The sequence below is a fragment of the Hordeum vulgare genome, chromosome 6H (genome assembly GCF_904849725.1).
Source record: "Hordeum vulgare subsp. vulgare chromosome 6H, MorexV3_pseudomolecules_assembly, whole genome shotgun sequence".
NCBI lineage: Eukaryota > Viridiplantae > Streptophyta > Magnoliopsida > Poales > Poaceae > Hordeum > Hordeum vulgare.
In genome coordinates, this window is record NC_058523.1 from 101,107,979 (window position 1) to 101,129,709 (window position 21,731).

The window sequence follows — 21,731 nt, forward strand, 5'->3', positions numbered from 1 at the left end:
ATTATGATTATGCTTTGTGAGTAGTTACCTTTGTTCGTGAGGACATGGGATAAGTCATGCTAATAATAGTCATGTGAATTTGGTATCCGTTCGGTATTTTGATATGTTGTATGTTGTTTTTCCTCTAGTGGTGTTATGTGAACGTCGACTTATTTGGGCCTAGAGGAAGGCATTGGGAAGTAGTAAGTAGATGATGGGTTGCTAGAGTGACAGAAGCTTAAACCCTAGTTTATGCGTTACTTCGTAAGTGGCTGATTTGGATCCACTAGTTTAATGCTATGGTTAGACTTTGTCTTAGTTCTTCTTTCGTAGTTGCGGATGCTTGCGAGAGGGGTTAATCATAACTGGGATGCTTGTACAAGTAAGGGCAGTACCCAAGCGTCGGTCCACCCACATATCAAACTATCAAAGTAACGAACGCGAATCATATGAACATGATGAAACTAGCAGGACAGAAATTCCCGTGTGTCCTCGGGAGCGTTTTTCCTCTTATAAGACTTTGTTCAGGCTTGTCCCTTGCTACAAAAGGGATTGGGCCACTTTTCTGCACCGTTGCTACTTTTGTTACTTGTTGCTCGCTACGAATCATCTCATCACACAATCACTTGTTACCGACAATTTCAGTGCTTGCAGATTTTTCCTTGCTGAAAACCACTTGTCAGATCCTTCTGCTCCTCATTGGGTTCAACACTCTTACTTATCGAAAGGACTACGATTGATCCCTTACACTTGTGGGTCATCAAGACTCTTTTCTGGCGCCGTTGCCGGGGAGTGAAGCGCCTTTGGTAAGTGGAACTTGGTAAGGAGACATTCATATAGTGTGCTGAAATTTGTTGTCAGTTGTCACTATGGATACTAATCCTTTGAGGGTCTTGTTCGGGGTATCTTCACCTCGAACGGAAGCACAAAGAGTTTCTCCTCAACCTGCTGCACCCACTGAAAATATTTGCTTTGAATTTCCTTCGGGTATGCTTGAGAAACTGATGTCTAATCCTTTTACAGGAGATGGAACATCACATCCAGACTTGCATCTGATCTATGTAGATGAGGTTTGTGGTTTATTTAAGCTTGCAGGTGTGCCTGAGGATGAGGTCAATAAGAAGGTCTTTCCTTTATCTTTGAAGGATAAGGCGTTGACATGGTATAGGCTATGTGATGATACTGGATCATGGGACTACAATCGGTTGAAATTGGAATTTCATCAAAAGTTTTATCCTATGCATTTAGTACATCGTGATCGGAATTATATTTATAATTTTTGGCCTCGTGACAGAGAAAGCATCGCTCAAGCTTGGGGGAGTCTTAAATCAATGCTGTATTCATGTCCCAATCATGAGCTCTCGAGAGAAATTATCATTCAGAACTTCTATGCTCGGCTTTCTCATGATGATCGCACCATGCTTGATACTTCTTGTACCGGTTCTTTTATGAAGAGAGATATTGACTTCAAATGGAATTTATTGGAGAGAATTAAACGCAACTCTGAAGATTGGGAGCTTGAAGAAGGTAAGGAGTCAGGTATGAATTTCACTTTTGATTGCGTTAAATCCTTTGTTGAGACAAATACTTTTTTTGACTTTAGTGTTAAGTATGGACTTGACTCTGAGATAGTAGCTTCATTGTGTGAATATTTTGCTGCTCATATTGATCTCCCCAATGAGAAGTGGTTTAAATTTCATCCTCCTTTAGAATTCAATGTAGTTAAACCCACTCGAGTTGAAGAGAGAGTCACTTCCTATAATGATCCTGTGGTTCCCAGTGCTTACATTGAGAAACCACATTTCCCTGTTAGGATAAAGGATCATTCTAAAGCTTCAACTGTGATACGCACAGGCTATATTAGAACACCTACACGCCCTGAGCAAATTAGAGTTGAACCTAGCATTGCTATTATCAAAGATCTTCTGTCTAAAGAAGTTGAGGGACATAATATTCACTTCTGTGAAGATGCTGCTAGAATTGCTAAACCTCACGTTAGAGACAAACATAGGCCTGTTGTTGGCATGCCTGTGGTTTCTGTTAAGATAGGAGATCATTTTTATCATGGTTTATGTGACTTGGGTGCTAGTGTTAGTGCAATACCTCAATCCTTATATGATGAAATCAAAGATGAGATTGCACCTGTTGAGATAGAGCCTATTGATGTCACTATTGAGCTTGCCAATAGAGATACTATCTGCCCTATGGAAATTGTTAGGGATGTTGAAGTCTTGTGTGGTAAAACGAAGTATCCTGCTGATTTCCTCGTTCTTGCTACCGCACAAGATAGATTTTGTCCCATCATATTTGGCAGACCCTTCCTCAATACTGTCAATGCTCATATTGATTGTGAGAAGCAAACTGTCACTGGTGGCTTTGAAGGTGTGTCACATGAGTTCAGTTTCTCTAAGTTTGGTAGACAACCTCATGAAAAGGAGTTGCCTAGTAAGGATGAAACTATTGCATTAGCTTCTATTGTCGTGCCTCCTATTGATCCCTTAGAGCAATACTTGCTTGAGCATGAAAATGATATGCATATGGATGAAAGCGGTGAGATAGATAGAGTTGTCTTAGAACAATATCATATCCTTAAGAATAACTTGCCTGTTGAACTACTTGGGGATCCACCTCCACCAAAGGGTGATCATGTGTTCGAGCTTAAACAGTTGCCTGATACTCTTAAGTATGCCTATCTTGATGAAAAAGAGATATATCCTGTCATAATTAGTGCTAGCCTCTCAGAGCATGAAGAAAAGAAGTTACTAAAAACTCTGAGGAAGCACCGTGCTACTATTGGATATACTCTTGATGATCTAAAGGGCATTAGTACCACTCTATGCCAGCAAAAGATTAAAACTGGTCCTGACTTCAAACCAGTTGCTGATCATCAAAGGAGATTAAATCCTAAAATGAAAGAAGTAGTGAGAAAAAATACTAAAGCTCCTAAAAGCGGGTATTATCTATCCTGTTGCTCATATCAATTGGGTGATTCTGGTGCATTGCGTTCCTAAGAAGGGAGGTATTACTGTTGTCCCTAACGATAAGGATGAGTTGATCCCACAGAGGATTATTACTGGCTATAGGATGGTGATCGATTTCAGGAAACTGAATAAGGCCACTAGGAAAGATCATTACCCTTTGCCTTTTATTGACCAAATGCTAGAAAGGCTGTCCAAACACACACACTTCTGCTTTCTAGACGGTTATTCTGGTTTCTCCCAAATACCAGTTGCACAATCTGATCAGGAGAAAACCACTTTCACCTGCCCTTTCGGTACCTTTGCTTATAGACGTATGCCTTTTGGCTTATGCAATGCACCTGCCACCTCTCAAAGGTGTATGATGGCTATATACTCTGACTTTTGTGAAAAGATTGTTGAGGTTTTCATGGATGACTTCTCTGTTTACGGGTCTTCTTTTGATGATTGCCTCAGCAACCTTGATCGAGTCTTACAGAGATGTAAAGACACCAATCTTGTCTTGAATTGGGAGAAGTGCCACTTTATGGTTAATGAAGCCATCGTCTTAGGACATAAAATTTCTGAAAGAGGTATTGAAGTTGATAAGGCTAAGGTTGATGCAATCGAGAAAATGTCATACCCCACAGATATCAAAGGTATAAGAAGTTTCCTTGGTCATGCTGGTTTCTATAGAAGGTTCATCAAAGACTTCTCTAAGATTTCTAGGCCTCTTACCAATCTCTTACAAAAGGATATTCCTTTTGTTTTTGACGATGATTGTGAGGAAGCCTTCGAAATACTTAAGAGGGCTTTGATAACTGCACCTATTGTTCAACCACCTGATTGGACTTACCTTTTGAGATCATGTGTGACGCTAGTGATTATGCTGTTGGTGTTGTTCTAGGGAAAAGAGTTGATAAGAAGTTGAATGTTATTCACTATGCTAGTAAAACTCTAGACAGTGCCCAGAGAAACTATGCTACTACGAAGAAGGAATTTTAAGCACTCGTGTTTGCATGTGAAAGTTCAGGTCTTACATAGTTGATTCCAAGGTCACTATTCACACTGATCATGTTGCTATTAAGTACCTCATGGAGAAGAAGGACGCTAAACCTAGACTTATCAGATGGATTCTCTTGAATTTGATTTGCACGTTGTCGACAGAAAGGGTGCTGATAACCCAGTAGCAGATAACTTGTCTAGGTTGGAGAACGTTCTTGATGACCCACAACCTATTGATGATAGCTTTCCCGATGAGCAATTGAATGGCATCAATGCTTCACGTAGTGCATCGTGGTATGCTGATTATGCAAACTACATCGTTGCCAAATACATACCACCTAGTTTCACGTACCAGCAAAAGAAGAAGTTCTTCTTTGACTTGAGACAATACTTTTGGGATGATCCTCGCCTTTATAAGGAAGGAGTAGATGGTGTTATTATACGTTGTTTACCTGAACATGAACAGGGACAGATCCTACAAAAGTGTCACTCCGAGGCCTACGGAGGACACCATGCGGGAGATAGAAGTGCACACAAGGTATTGCAATCAGGTTTCTATTGGCCCACTCTCTTCAAGGATGCCCGTAAGTTTGTCTTGTCTTGTGACGAATGTCAAAGAATAGGTGATATTAGCAAACGTCAGGAAATGCCTATGAACTATTCACTTGTCATTGAACCATTTGATGTTTGGGGCTTTGATTATATGGGACCTTTTCCAAAATCCAACGGGTATACTCACATCCTAGTTGTTGTTGATTATGTCACTAAGTGGGTAGAAGCTATCCCCACTAGTAGTGCTGATCACAACACTTCTATCAAGATGCTGAAAGAAGTTATCTTCCCTAGATTTGGAGTCCCTAGATATCTAATGACCGACGGTGGTTCACACTTCATTCATGGTGTTTTTCGTAAAACGCTTGCTAAGTACGATGTCAACCATAGAATTGTGTTTCCCTATCACCCTCAGTCCAGTGGTCAAGTAGAGCTAAGCAATAGAGAGATTAAACTAATTCTGCAAAAGACTATCAACAGGTCTAGAAAGAATTGGTCTAAGAAGCTCGATGATGCACTATGGGCTTATAGAACTGCCTATAAAAATCCCATGGGCATGTCTCCGTAGAAAATGGTGTATGGTAAAGCATGTCATTTACCTCTTGAGCTAGAGCATAAAGCTTATTGGGCAATCAAAGAGCTCAACTTTGATTTCAAACTTGCCGGTAAGAAGAGGTTATTTGACATTAGCTCGCTTGATGAGTGGAGAGCGTAGGCATATGAGAATGCCAAGCTGTTCAAAGAGAAGGTTAAGAGGTGGCATGATAAGAGGATACAGAAGCGTGAGTTCAATGTAGGTGATTATGTCTTGCTATATAACTCCCGTTTAAGATTCTTTGCAGGCAAGCTTCTCTCTAAATGGGAAGGTCCCTATGTTCTTGAGTAAGTATATCGTTCCGGTGCTATCAAGATCAACAACACGGAAGGTAATTGTCCGAGAGTGGTAAATGGGCAGAGAATCAAGCACTATATCTCAGGTACTCCCATAAATGTTGAAATCAATATCATCAATACCATAACTCCGGAGAAATACCTAAGGGATGTTTATCAGCCTGTTTCAGACTCCGAAAACGAAGAGGTATGTGATTCGGTAAGAAAACAGAGTCCAAAACTTTTCCAGTAGGAAATTTCCTCCGTTTTGGAATATTTGAAAAAATACAAAAATTGGAAGTAGTCCGGAAAGTGCGCGAGGAGGCGACAAGCCTGCACGGCGCGGGCCCACCCCCTGGCCGCGCCGTGAGGGCTTGTGGCCACCTCGTGTGCCTCCCGAACTCCGTTTTCGTGCAGGGGACTCCTTCTGGTCTGGAAAAAATCATTATATACACTCCCGTTTGGTCTGACCCCTGCATCACACAGATTTCCTGTGTTTTTCGTTTCGAGCCTGTTTCTGTTGCAGATCTAGATCGCCATGACTTTCCCAAAAGCTTCGAAGGACAAGATCTTCGAGAAGGTCATCAACCTCTACCTCACGAGAGTGTGCTGCAACACCCTCAATCTATCAAGATGCGTGAGGGGATGTTTCACATCCGTGATGTTGAGGGCTTGAGTCGAGGCCCGAAGTAATGGAGCAACAAATCTTCAAGTGCCAAGGGATGGTGGAGCGTGGACTCAACGCCAACCACATGATGATCACGGAGTTCACCAACAAGCACAGGATTGATGCCAATGACATTGGGAAGCATCTCTCCAGGCTCTATGACAGGATTGATCAACTCCAGGGCCAGATCTATGACTTGTAGAACCAAAACTGTGAGCATGAGTATAGATTTAAATCAATACGGTTGGCTGCAGATTTGAGGATTCCGGAGACTCATTCATCTTTCCATGATGGAGCACCTATGCCTTGGAAGACGGAGGATCAAACTCATGTTGCAACAACTCCACCATCACCACCAAAGGAAGACAACTGAGCATTGGTATGGGCAATCCCCTTGGCTTGTGCCAAGCTTGGGGGAGTTGCCCCGGTATCGTATCACCATCACATCTTTTGCCTTTACCTTTGTTTTAGTTTTCCTTTTCAGTTTTATTTTTCTCTAGTAGATTAAAAGTCTTAGTGTGTTAGTCTTGAGTTTTGCTTTGTGTCACCCCCGATGTATTCTTGCTCATGAGCCATATAATAAAGAGTGTCTTAGTTGAAGGGCTTTGCCTCTTGCCATGATCAAAAGAGTGAGAATAGAACAAAAGCATCAAAGATCATGTAATGATCTTATGGGAAGTGATGGCTTCACATATAAAAAAGAATGAGGATTGAAACTTGTTGAGGGTAGGCAAACGTAGACCTTGGTCATTGTTGCAATTAATAGGAAGTGATAAAGAAGGAGAGTTTCACATATAAATATATCATCTCTCACACCACCTATGATTGTGAACACTCACTAAACTATTGCATGCCTAGAAGTAGATGTTGGACAAGGAAGACAACATAATGAATTGTGTTTGCTTGGCTCAGAACAATGTTATATGATTAGAGATCCCTTTGCATGTGACGATTGCTTCCACCTCACATTAGCCAAACCTCCCGCACTAAGTAGAGATACTACTTGTGCATCCATAAACCTTCAACCCAGTTTGCCATGAGTGTCCACCATACCTACCTATGGATTGAATAAGATCCCTCAAGTAAGTTGTCATCGGTGCAAGTGATGACCCACAAGTATAGGGGATCAATCGTAGTCCTTTCGATAAGTAACAGTGTCGAACCCAACTAGAGCAGAAGGCTCTGATAAGCGGTTTTCAGCAAGGTAATAACTGCAAGCACTGAAAGTAGCGGTAACAAGTGATGGTGTAGCGAGGTGAAACGTAGCAAGCAAAGAGTAACAAGTAACAAGTAGTAGCAACGGTGCAGAAAGTGGCCCAATCCCTTTTGTAGCAAGGGACAAGCCTGAACAAAGTCTTATAGGAGGAAAAACGCTCCCGAGGACACACGGGAATTTCTGTCATGCTAGTTTCATCATGTTCATGTGATTCGCATTCGTTACTTTGATAGTTTGATATGTGGGTGGACCGGCGCTTGGGTACTGTCCTTACTTGGACAAGCATCCCACTTATGATTAACCTCTCTCGCAAGCATCCGCAACTACAAAAGAAGAATTAAGACAACGTCTAACCATAGCATTAAACTAGTGGATCCAAATCAGCCCCTTACCAAGCAACGCATAGACTTGGGTTTAAGCTTCTGTCACTCCAGCAACCCATCATCTACTTACTACTCCCCAATGCCTTCCTCTAGGCCCAAATATGGTGAAGTGTTATGTAGTTGACGTTCACATAACACCACTAGAGGAAAAACAACATACATCATATCAAAATACCGAACGGATATCAAATTCACATGACTATTATCAGCATGACTTATCCCATGTCCTCAGGAACAAAAGTAACTACTCACAAAGCATAATCATAATCATGATCATAGGTGTAATGAATAGCATCAAGGATCTGAACATAAACTCTTCCACCAATTAATCCAACTAGTATCAACTACAAATAGTAATCAACACTACTAATAACCTTACAAGTACCAATCGGAGTCGCGAGATGAAGATTGGTTACAAGAGATGAACTAGGGATTGGAGAGGAGATGGTGCTGATGAAGATGTTGATGAAGATGCCTCCCCTCCGACGAGAGGAGTGTTGGTGATGACGATGGCGACAATTTCCCCCTCCGGGAGGGAAGTTTCCCCGGCAGGATCGTCCTGCCGGAGCTCTAGATTGGATCTGCTCAAGTTCCGCCTCGTGGCGGCGGCGAAACCACGAAAAAGCTCCCGATTGATTTTTTTCTGGAACGAAACCCTTCATATAGCAAAAGAGGGGGGCTAGTGGGTCGTCAGGGAGCCCACAAGCTTGCCCTCCGCCACCAGGGGGTGGCGGTGGCAGGGCTTGTGGCGCCCTGGTGGCCCCCCTTTGTTACTTCTTTCGCCCAGTATTTTTTATATAATCCCAAAAAAATTCACGTAACTTTTCAGAGCATTTGGATATGTGCAGAGTAGTGGACTAAGATTTGCTCCTCTTCGAGTCCAGAATTCCTGCTGCCTGAATTCTCCCTCTTCAAATAAACCTTGCAAAATAAGAGAGAAAAGGCATAAATATGGTACCACAAAGTAATATAACAACCCATAAAGCAATAAATATCAACATGAAAGCATGATGCAAAATGGACGTACAACTCCCCCAAGCTTAGACCTCGCTTGTCCTCAAGCGAAAACCAAGTTCCATAAACATGTCCACATGTTCAGGGACGAAGGTGTCGATAAAACTTAATACGGACATGAGGGCATCATGATCACACATAGGACAACAATACATCATAAAGATTCTTCTGGGAAAGTAACAATTCCTTCACAAAGCAAAGCATGAAGCAAAAAACCTTACCGAGAAGTAACCAACAACAGTCCAAAGTCCTTGAAGCAATTGCAATTTATCACAACATCAGAAAGAGTCAAATAAGAGCTTGTAAGGCAAATCCACATACTCAATCATCTCTTTTGTTTTCCACAATTGTTATAACTCATGTGGTACTCATGGTGTCAAAGTTTCAGCTAGACACAGAGGAAGATAGGGGCTTATAGTTTTGCCTCCCAACGATTTACCTCAAGGGTAAAGTCAACAATAATAAAGCATAAGTACTCAACAACAAGTTGATATATGAATATAGATCTTTCCCAAGTATGTGACGGTAGCCAAGACAAAGGCAAAATAGGGAATTGGTGAAGATCACCATGACTCTTACAGGGAAAAAAGTAAAGGTACAAGATAGGCCCTTCGCAGAGGGAAGCAGAGGTTGTCATGCGCTTTTGAGGTTTGAATGTGTGTCCTCTTAGTGCGGAGGAACGTCACTTTATATTGCCTCCTGTGATAAAGAACTTTATTATGCAGTCTGTCGCTTTTATGTATTCCTCATCACAGGTTCGTACAAAGCTTATTTTCCACACACTAATAGATCATACATATTAGAGAGCAATTTTTATTTCTTGCACCGATGACAACTTACTTGAAGGATCTTATTCAATCCATAGGTAGGTATGGTGGACTCTCATGGCAAAACTGGGTTGAAGGATTATGGATGCACAAGTAGTATCTCTACTTGGTGCGGGAGTTTTTTGCTAATATGAGGTGGAAGCAATCATCACATGCTAAGGGATCTCTAATCATATAACATTGTTTGGAACCAAGCAAACACAATTCATTATGTTGTCTTCCTTGTCCGACATCTACTCCTAAGCATGTAATAGTTTGGTGAGTGCTCACAATTGTAAAAAGTGTCTAAGATGATATATTTATATGTGAACCTCTCTTTCCTTATTACTTCTTATTAATTGCAACAATGACTGAGGTCTATGTTGATTTATTCTCAACAAGTTTCAATCATCACACGTGTCATATGTGAAGTTATCACTTTCCATAAGATCGTCTCATGATCTTTCATGCTATCGTTCTTTTCATACTTTTGATCATGGCACAAAGCAAAGCCCTTGACTAAGATACTCTTTATTATATAGCTCGTAAGCTCGAATACATCGGGGGAGAGACAAAAGCAAAAGACTCAAACTAAACACTAAAGACTTATTCCTCTAAGAGAAGAAATAAAACTGAAAAGGAAAGAACTAAAACAAAGGTAAAAGCAAAAGATATAAAGGTGATACGATACCAGGGCAACTCCCCCAAGCTTGGCAGAAGCCAAGGGGATTGCCCATACCAATGCTTAGTTGTCTTCCTTCGGTGGTGATGGTGGTGGAGTTGTCGCCTTTGATTCCAAGAGAGCTTTGAAACTTTGATTTATACCTTTGAGATCCGTGACATGGTTTTCCAGCAAAACAACTTCATGAGAAAGGGAAATATTGCGAGCACGAGTTGTTTCGCAAAACCTCAAGAGTTCAATCAAGGATGGAGACAGCACGTGGAGGAAGGGTTGGAGAAAATATACTCCTTCAACGTCTTCAATGTTGAACATAGGTTGAACTTCCTCCCTAGCTTGGGTTTTCTCCATAGCTTGGTCCCCGGCTCCCGTGACTTCTACTCTTTTCAGATCAGCATCTACTTCCTCATGAACTTGGTGAAGATCATTCTCCCCAACAGATTCCTAAGACATCTTTGCTCTAAATCTGCGGCAGAAACAGGCTCAAAACAAAAATAGAGGAAGACTGCACGATACGGAGATCCAAACCTTCGGGCGAGTATATATTGATTTTTTCTGGACCAGAAGGTGTGCTCCGCAAGAAAACGGAGTCTGGGAGGCACACGAGGTGCCCACAAGCCCTCCCTCCGCCACCAGGGGTAGGGGGCGGTGTCCAAGCTTGTGGCCGCCTCGTGCGCTCTCCGGACTGCTTTTTAATTTTCAAAACGGAGGAAATTCCCTATTGGAAAAGCATCGGAGTCCAATTTCTTACTGGAACAGATACCTCTTCGTTTTCAGGGTCTGAGACAGGCTGATAAACATCCCTTATGTACTCCTCTGTTGTTATGACATTGATGATATTGGTCTCAACATTTATGGGAGTACTAGAGATATAATGCTTGATTCTTAGCCCATTTACCACTCTAGGAAAATTTCCTTCCGTGTTATTGATTTTGATGGCACTGGAACGATGTACTTCCTCGATAACATAAGGACCTTCCCATTTAGAGAGAAGCTTGCCTGCAAAGAATCTCAAACGGGAATTGTATAGCAGGACATAATCACCTACATTGAACTCTCGTTTCTGTATTCGTTTGTCGTGCCATCTCTTAACCTTTTCCTTGAACAACTTGGCATTCTCATATGCCTGGGCCCTCCATTCATCTAACGAGCTGATATCAAACAACCGCTTCTCACCGGCAAGTTTGAAATCGAAGTTGAGCTCTTTGATTGCCCAATAAGCTTTGTGTTCCAGCTCAAGAGGTAAATGACAGGCCTTACCTTAAACCATTTTATACGGTGACATGCCCATGGGATTCTTATAAGCAGTCCTATAAGCCCATAGAGCATCGTCAAGTTTGCTAGACCAGTTCTTTCGAGGTCTATTGACGGTCTTTTGTAGGATCAACTTGATCTCCCTATTACTCAACTCCACTTGACCACTAGACTGAGGGTGATAAGGAGATGCAATTTTATGGTTGACATCATACTTAGCAAGCATCTTGCGGAAAACACCATGAATGAAGTCTGAACCGCCAATAGTCATCAGATATCTAGGGACTCCAAATCTTGGGAAAATGACTTCTTTAAGCATCTTAATAGAGGTGTGGTCATCAGCATTTTTTAGTGGTGATAGCTTCTACCCACTTAGTAATGTAATCCACAGCAACTAAGATGTGAGTGTACCCATTCGAACTCAGGAAGGGTCCCATATAATCAAAGCCCCAGACATCAAATGGTTCAATGACAAGTGAATAGTTCATAAGCATTTCCTGATGCTTACTGATATTTCCTATTCTTTGGCATTCGTCACAAGACAAGACAAACTTACGGGCATCCTTGAAGAGAGTGGGCCAATAGAAACCTGATTGCAATACCTTATGGGCAGTTCTATCTCCAGCGCGGTGTCCTCCGTAGCTTCGGAATGACACTTCTGCAAGATTTGTCCCTGTTCATGTTCAGGCACACAAAGTCTAATAACACCATCTACTCCTTCCTTATAAAGGTGAGGATCATCCCAAAAGTAGTGTCTCAAATCAAAGAAGAATTTCTTCTTTTGCTGATAGGTGAAACTGGGTGGTATGTATTTGGCTACATATGATTTGCATAATCGGCATACCACGGTGCACTTCGTGAAGTGCGGATGACATTCAATTGCTCATCAAGAAAGCTGTCATCAATAGGTAGTGGGTCATCAAGGACATTCTCTAGCCTAGACAAGTTATCTGCTAGAGGGTTATCAGCACCCTTTCGGTCAACGACGTGCAAATCGAATTCCTGTAGCACGAGAACCCATCTGATCATCCTAGGCTTAGCGTCCTTCTTCTTCGTAAGGTACTTAATAGCAGCATGATCAGAGTAAATAGTGACTTTGGAGTCAACTATATAAGATCTGAACTTTTCACATGCAAACACGACTGCTAAAAATTCCTTCTCCGTAGTGGCATAGTTTCTTTGGGCACTGTCTAGAGTTTTACTAGCGTAGTGAATAACCTTCAACTTCTTGTCAACTCTTTGTCCTAGAACAGCACCAACAGCATAATCACTAGCATCGCACATGATTTCAAAGGGCAAGTTCCAGTCAGGTGGTTGAACAATAGGTGCGGTTATCAAAGCCTTCTTAAGTATTTCGAAAGCTTCCTCACAACCCTCATCAAAAACAAAAGGAACATCCTTCTACAAGAGGTTGGTAAGAGGCCAAGAAATCTTAGAGAAGTCTTTAATGAACCTTCTATAGAAACTAGCATGACCTAGGAAACTTCGTATACCTCTGATATCTGTGGGGCAAGGCATTTTCTCAATTGCATCAACCTTAGCCTTATCAACTTCAATGCCTCTTTCACAGATTTTGTGTCCTAAGACGATGCCTTCATTAACCATAAAGTGGCACTTCTCCCAATTCAAGACGAGGTTGGTATCTTCGCCTCTCTGTAAGACTCGATCAAGGTTGTTGAGGAAATCATCAAAGGAAGACCCGTAAACGGAGAAGTCATCCATGAAAACCTCGAAAATCTTTTCACAGAAGTCAGAGAATATAGCCATCATACATCTTCGAAAGGTGGCAGGTGCATTGCATAAGCCAAAAGGCATACGTCTATAAGCAAAGGTACCGAAGGGGCAGGTGAAAGTGGTTTTCTCCTGATCAGATTGTGCAACAGGTAATTGCGAGAAACCTGAATAACCGTCTAGAAAGCAGAAGTGTGTGTGTTTTGATAGCCTTTCTAGCATTTGGTCGATAAACGACAAAGGATAATGATCTTTCCTGGTTGCCTTATTCAGTTTCCGGAAGTCTATCACCATCCTATAGCGAGTAATAATCCTTTGTGGGTTTAGTTCATCCTTATCATTAGGAACGACGGTGATACCTCCCTTCTTAGGTACGCAATGTACTGGACTTACCCAATCACTATGAGCAACAGTATAAATGATTCATGCTTCCAGAAGTTTTAATATTTCTTTTCTAACGACCTCTTTCATCTTAGGATTTAATATCCTTTGATGATCAGCAACTGGTTTAAAGTCAGGATCGGTTTTAATCTTGTGCTGACATAGACTAGGACTAATACCCTTAAGATCAGCAAGAGTATATCCAATAGCAGCCCGGTGCTTCCTCAGAGTTCCTAGTAACTTCTTCTCTTCGTGCTTTGAGAGGAGAGCACTAATAATAATAGGATATATCTCCTTCTCATCAAGATAGGCATACTTAAGAGTATCAGGCAACTATTTAAGCTCGAAAACAGGATCACCCTTTGGTGGGGGAGGATCCCCAAGCAGTTCAATAGGCAGATTATTCTTGAGAATAGGATATTGTTCTAGGACAATTTTATCTATCTCATCTCTCTCCTCCATATGCATATCATTTTCATGCTCAAGCAGATATTGCTCTAAAGGATCCGTAGGAGGTACGGCAATAGAGGCAAGAGCAATGATTTCATCCCTACCAGACGACTCTTTTTCATGGGGTTGTCTTTTAAACTTGGAGAAGTTAAATTCATGAGACACACGCTCAAAACTAACTGTGACAGTCTGCTTAATGCAATCAATGTGAGCATTGATAGTGTTGAGAAAGGCTCTACCAAATATGATGGGACAAAAGCTATCTTGTGCAGTACCAAGGATGAGGAAATCAGTAGGATACTTCGTCTTACCACACAGGACTTCTACATCTCCCACAATTCCCAGAGGGCAAATAGTGTCTCTATTAGCTAGCGTAATAGTGACATCAATGGGTTCTAACTCAGCAGGTGCAATCTCATCTTTGATTTCATCATATAGAGAATGGGGTATTGCACTAACACTAGCTCCCATATCACATAAACCATGGTAACAGTGATCTCCTATCTTGACAAAAACAACGGGCAGGCCAACTACAGGTCCGTATTTGTCTTTTGCGTGAGGTTTAGCAATTCTAGCGAAGTCCTCACAGAATTTGATAACATGCCCGTCTACGTCTTAGGCTAAGAGCTATTTGATAATAGCAACACTAGGTTCAACTCTAATCTCCTCAGGGGGTGCAAGTGGTCTAATGTAACCCCTACGTATCACAGTTGGAGCTTTAGAATAATCCTTTATCCTAGCACGGTATGGTGGTTTCTCACTGTAAGCACAAGGAACAACAGGATCACTAAAAGCAATGACTTTCTCCTCAACTAGATTGGTTTTGGATATGTTGCTTTCTACAGGAGGATGATATTTAAACCACTTATCTTTGGGAAGATCAACATGAGCAGCAAATTATTCACATAGAGAAGCTACTATCTCAGAGTCAAGTCCATACTTAGCGCTAAAATCTCTAAAAGTGTTTGTCTCAACAAAAGATTTAACGCAATCAAATTGGAAGTTCATACCTGACTCCTTACCTTCCTCCAGCTCCCAATCTTCAGAGTTGCATTTGATTCTCTCCAATAAATTCCACTTGTGATCAATATCCTTCTTCATAAAAGAACCGGTACAAGAAGTGTCAAGCATGGTACGATCTTCATGAGAAAGCCGAGCATAAAAGTTTTTAGTGATGATTTCTCTCGAGAGCTCATGATTGGGGCATGAATATAGCATTGATTTAAGCCTCCCCCAAGCTTGAGATATGCTTTCCCTGTCACGAGGCCAAAAGTTGTAAATAAAGTTCTGATCACGATGTACTAAATGCATAGGATAAAACTTTTGATGAAATTCCAATTTCAACCGATTGTAGCCCCATGATCCAGTATCATCAAATAGCCTATACCATGTCAACGCCTTATCCTTCAAAGATAAAGGAAAGACTTTCTTCTTTACCTCATCCTTGGGCAAACCTGCAAGCTTAAATAAACCACAAACTTCATCTACATAGATCACATGCAAGTCTGGATGTGAAGATCCATCTCCTGTGAAAGGATTAGCCAGCAGTTTCTCAAGCATACCGGAAGGAATTGCTTAAAAGATATTTTCAGTAGGTACCTCAGGTTGAGGAACAACTCCTCGTGCTTCCGTTCGTGGTGAAGATACCCCGAACAAACTCCTCAAAGGAACAGTTTCCATAGTGACAAGTGACAATAAATTTCAGCACAGTATAAAAATGTTTCCTTACCAATTTCCACTTACCAAAGGCGCTTCACTCCCCGCCAACGGCGCCAGAAAAGAGTCTTGATGACCCACAAGTATATGGGATCAATCATAGTTCTTTCGATAAGTAAGAGTGTCGAACCCAACGAGGAGGAGCAGAAGGCTCTGATAAGCGGTTTTCAACAAGGTAATAACTGCAAGCACTGAAAGTAGCGCTAACAAGTGATGGTGTAGCGAGGTGAAACGTAGCCAGCAAAGAGTAACAAATAACAAGTAGTAGAAACGGTGAAGCAAGTGGCCCAATCCCTTTTGTAGCAAGGGACAAGCCTGAACAAAGTCTTATAGGAGGAAAAACGCTCCTGAGGACACACGGAAATTTCTGTCATGCTAGTTTCATCATGTTCATGTGATTCGCGTTCGTTACTTTGATAGTTTGATATGTGGGTGGACCGGCGCTTGGGTACTGCCCTTACTTGGACAAGCATCCCATTTATGATTAACCTCTCTCGCAAGCATCCGCAACTACAAAAGAAGAATTAAGACAACGTCTAACCATAGCATTAAACTAGTGGATCCAAATCAGCCCCTTACGAAGCAACGCATAGACTGGGGTTTAAGCTTCTGTCACTCCAGCAACCCATCATCTACATACTACTCCCCAATGCCTTCCTCTAGGACCAAATATGGTGAAGTGTTATGTAGTCGATGTTCACATAACACCACTAGAGGAAAAACAACATACAACATATCAAAATAGCGAACGGATATCAAATTCACATGACTATTATCAAGATGACTTATCCCATGTCCTCAGGAACAAAAGTAACTACTCACAAAGCATAATCATAATCATGATCAGAGGTGTAATGAATAGCATCAAGGATCTGAACATAAACTCTTCCACCAAGTAATCCAACTAGCATCAACTACAAAGAGTAATCAAGACTACTAGTAACCTTACAAGTACCAATCGGAGTCGCGAGACGAAGATTGGTTACAAGAGATGAACTAGGGATTGGAGAGGAGATGCTGCTGATGAAGATGTTGATGAAGATGCCTCCCCTCCGACGAGAGGAGTTTTGGTGATGACGATGGCAACGATTTCCTCCTCCGGGAGGGAAGTTTCCCCGGCAGGATCGTTCTGCCGGAGCTCTAGATTGGATCTGCTCAAGTTCCGCCTTGTGGCTGCGGCGAAACCACGAAAAAGCTCCCGATTGATTTTTTTCTGGAACGGAACCCTTCATATCGCAAAAGAAGGGGGCTAGTGGGCCGTCAGGGAGCCCACAAGCTTGCCCTCCGCCACCAAGGGGGGTGGCGGTGGCAGGGCTTGTGGTGGGTGGTGGCCCCCCTCTGGTACTTCTTTCACCTAGTATTTTTTATATAATCCCAAAAAATTCCATGTAACTTTTCAAGGCATTTGGATATGTGCAGAATAGTGGACTAAGATTTGCTCCTCTTCCAGTCCAGAATTCCTGCTGCCTGAATTCTCCCTCTTCAAATAAACCTTGCAAAATAAGAGAGAAAAGGCATAAATATGGTACCAGAAAGTAATATAACAGCCCATAAAGCAATAAATATCAACATGAAAGCATGATGCAAAATGGACGTATCACCAAGCAATAAAAATTGCTCTCTAATATGTATGATCAATTAGTGTGTGGAAAATAAGCTTTATACGAACGTGTGATGAGGAAGACATAAATGCGACAGACTGCATAATAAAGTTCTTTATCACAGGGGGCAATATAAAGTGACGTTCCTCCGCACTAAGAGGACACGCATCCCAACCTCAAAAGCGCATGACAACCTCTGCTTCCCTCTGCGAAGTGCCTATCTTGTACCTTTACTTTTTTCCCTTGAAAGAGTCATGATGATCTTCACCAATTCCTTATTTCGCCTTTATCTTGGCTACCGTCATATGCTTGGAAAAGATCTATATTCATATGTCAACTTGGAGGTGAGTATTCATGAATTATTATTGTTGACATTACCCTTGAGGTAAGCAGTTGGGAGGCAAAACTATAAGCCCCTATCTTTCTTTGTGTCCCACTGAAACTTTGATCTCATGAGTACCACGTGAGTTGTAGCAATTGTAGAGAACGAAAGAATGATTGAGTATGTGTATTTGCTTTACAAGCTCTTATTTGACTCTTTCTGATGTTGTGATAAATTGCAATTCCTTCAGTGACTAAAGGCTATCGGTTGTTACTTCTCGGTAAGGTTCTTGATCCATGCTTTACTTTGTGAAGGAATTATCAATTTAGCATGAGAGATTATATGTTGGTATTGCTGTTCTCATCTTGATCATGATGCATGCATGTTCGTATCTTGTTTTGTCGACACCTTGCTCCCTAACCTTGTGGACATATTTAGTGAGCTAGGCTTTCGCTTGAGGACAAGCGAGGTCTAAGCTTGGGGGAGTTGATACGTCCATTTTGCATCATGTTTTCATGTTGATATTTATCGCTTCTTTGGCTGTTATTTCACTTCACGGTACTATTCTTATGCCTTTTCTCTCTTATTTTGCAAGGTTTACATGAAGAGGGAGAATACCGGCAACTGGAATTCTAGCCTGAAAGTGGAGCAAAGTTGAGATACCTATTATGCGCAACTCCAAACGCCGTGAAAATCAACGGGGATTTTTTCCCAGTTTATCAAAAATACTGGGCCGAAGAAGTGCCGGAGGGGCACCAGGGGGTACCCACAAGCCTGCACGGCGCGGCCACCCCCCCCCCCAGGCCGCGCCATGGGGGCTTGTGGGCAGCCCACTGGCCCACTGGCCCCCCTCTTTTGCTATATGGAGGGTTTCGTCCAGGAAAAAGTCATAGAGGAGCTTTTTCGTGGTTTCGCCGCTGCCACGAGGCGGAACTTGAGCAGAACCAATCTAGAGCTCCGGCAGGACGATCGTGCCGGGGAAACTTCCCTCCCAGAGGGGGAAATAGTTGTCATCGTCATCACCAACACTCCTCTCATCGGACGGGACTCATCTCTATCAACATCTTCATCAGCACCATCTCATCTCCAAACCCTAGTTCATCACTTGTAACCAATCTCCGTCTCGCGACTCCGATTGGTACTTGTAAGGTTGCTGGTAGTGTTGATTACTCTTTGTAGTTGATGCTAGTTGGATTACTTGGTGGAATAGTTTATGTTCAGATCCTTGATGCTATTCATTACCTCTCTGATCCTAATTATGATTATGCTTTGTGAGTAGTTACTTTTGTTCCTGAGGACATGGGATAAGTCATGCTAATAATAGTCATGTGAATTTGGTATTCGTTCGGTATTTTGATATGTTGTATGTTGTTTTTCCTCTAGTGGTGTTATGTGAACGTCGACTACATAACACTTCACCATTATTTGGGCCTAGAGGAAGGCATTGGGAAGTAGTAAGTAGATGATGGGTTGCTAGAGTGACAGAAGCTTAAACCCTAGTTTATGCGTTATTTGGTAAGGGGCTGATTTGGATCCACTAGTTTAATGATATGGTTAGACTTTGTCTTAATTCTTCTTTCGTAGTTGCGGATGCTTGCGAGAGGGGTTAATCATAAGTGGGATGCTTGTCCAAGTAAGGGCAGTACCCAAGCGCCGGTCCACCCACATATCAAACTATCAAAGTAACGGACGTGAATCATATGAACATGATGAAACTAGCATGACAGAAATTCCCGTGTGTCCTCGGGAGCGTTTTTCCTCTTATAAGACTTTGTTCAGGCTTGTCCCTTGCTACAAAAGGGATTGGGCCACTTTTCTACATCGTTGCTACTTTTGTTACTTTTTGCTCGCTATGAATCATCTCACCACACAATCACTTGTTACCGACAATTTCAGTGCTTGCAGATTTTTCCTTGCTGAAAACCACTTGTCAGAGCCTTCTTCTCCTCGTTGGGTTCGACACTCTTACTTATCGAAAGGACTACGCTTGATCCCCTATACTTGTGGGTCATCAGTACACAAAGAGGATCGATGAGGAACAACTTATGAAATAAGTCATATAGTTTTCGCATGGTAGAATGGCTAAACTTACGTATGGAAGAATTTATAACAATGGGTCCTTCGGCCCGGTGTGTTGTAAATATAGCACCGTACCGGTTTACCTAAATACCAAAGTTACAATTATTGGGAAATGTTCCAACCATCATATCTGCCCGAGATTCAGATCTGATTGGTGTGAGGACACCTCAGGCCCAAGATGCGTGAGAAGAAAAGGTGAAGATGCAAGATTCTCATGATATGAGCTACACAAGCAATTATTGAATCATGAGTTCAATTGTAAGACATATGAACATAACGTCAAGACATTCATGCCCACATAGAATTCTTACGTCAAAATGCAACCGAGTTCTCATTTGGGAACCATCATCGAGGATAATAAGGTGCCATGTGTAAGTCTGGATTAGATCTTATGAAGGAACTTCTTTTCTTTGTTGAAACAAAACTTGCACAAATTCACGATGGCAAGAATGCATGTAAACTTTGGGGAAACATTTCTGCTATCAAGCACATTCTTCATGAGCTAGGCACAAGGATAATGCTTCCAAGAGCTTCATCTCGGAACATGGAGAAGTTGAGGGTGTGGCTGATGGGCTCAACAACAATCCCTCGAGATTTTCACAGGGTTGAATTTCAAATAATATAATATCAAGTAGATAGCATTTGTCAACTCAAATGGTATAATGTCGTATGCTCGAGGGAACAACAACAATTAGACACTGGTTGAATGGTGCTCTCGGAAATACGGGCGGAGTAGCACAACCAATGTCAAATATGATGAGTCAACACCCAACACACTAAGAACGAAACAATCAGTTGTTAACCTCAAGGCAATAGGGTTGCTAGAAGTATTGGAACCATACATCAGAGTTAACTTGTTGGTATTCCGGTTTGAAACAACACGGGACCAAGAAATGAATGGTGATGGCGAGAAGTATTACTATATCAAGAATTATTAAGACGTGTGCACTTCTCACGACATTCTTAACATAAAAGATTGTAATACTCCAAGGTAGAATATAACATAAGCTGAATCGGAAGGAACTTAAGGGACAACACAAAACATGATCAAGTTTGTGTTGGAGGAAACGCAATAAGGTTTGTCGATGATAACAAAAATCATCGAGGGGCAAGGATGGTATTTCTCAACATGCATTCGATTGATACCCTGAAGGAGCTCATAATGCTGATGATGATCACCACACATTTGTCGAGAAGCTTCACGAAGATGTAATCGTTCAGCAACGACATCAAGCAAGGGAATGATGAAGCAAGAGGTTGTCCGAATCACAGATAAGATTGCTAGCTCAGAATCGAAATTGCCTTTTAAGACAACCAACATGATGTTGAAAGATCGATGTAAGCTTATCGCACTATTGAAAAAGTGTTCCGGGGATGAAGGACAGAGATAGCATGGTCAAGCTTTCGCATGACGATGATGTTGTAGCTTAACAACTTGGAAAGACATGATCGAGTACAAACTTATAAGCAAGGAATATTACTAAGAGTTATTGAATCGTAGTGCATACCCGATTCAGTTATCGGTATCCTTGAGTGTCCAATAACTCAAAACACGAGGAGAACTGGAATGCCGATGTCAGTCCTAGCACCCCTTAATCACAAGTGCGATGCATCTCGGGACCACTCGGGCGCGCGCCGCTCCTTCGCTGACGTCTGAAGAGCTTCGGTTGATACTGCGACGTCGAGTACCCATAATTCTCCCCGCACAAACGGTTAATTAGTGTGTAATAAGGCCTTCCGACCAACCCAGATCAAATACCCGAATCCATTATCATTTTAATTAAGTCATCGATACATCCACGCGGGAAATCCACCCGCCTAACATCTATTCATCAAAGATCCCAGTAACATGGTCAAGTAACTGTGTGATTGTAACATCGGGGGGAATCCGAGGTATCACCCTCGTTGGATTCCGAATGATGTACCCGTCAAGGTGGGCTTAGAGGAATCACCCTCGAGGGTCCCACAATTGAGGGGTTGCATGACAGAGACATCGTCGGGAGTGGTGAAGGAGGAATCGGCCTTGATAACCACGACCGACTAGCTAAACTACAGAGATATCATCGTGA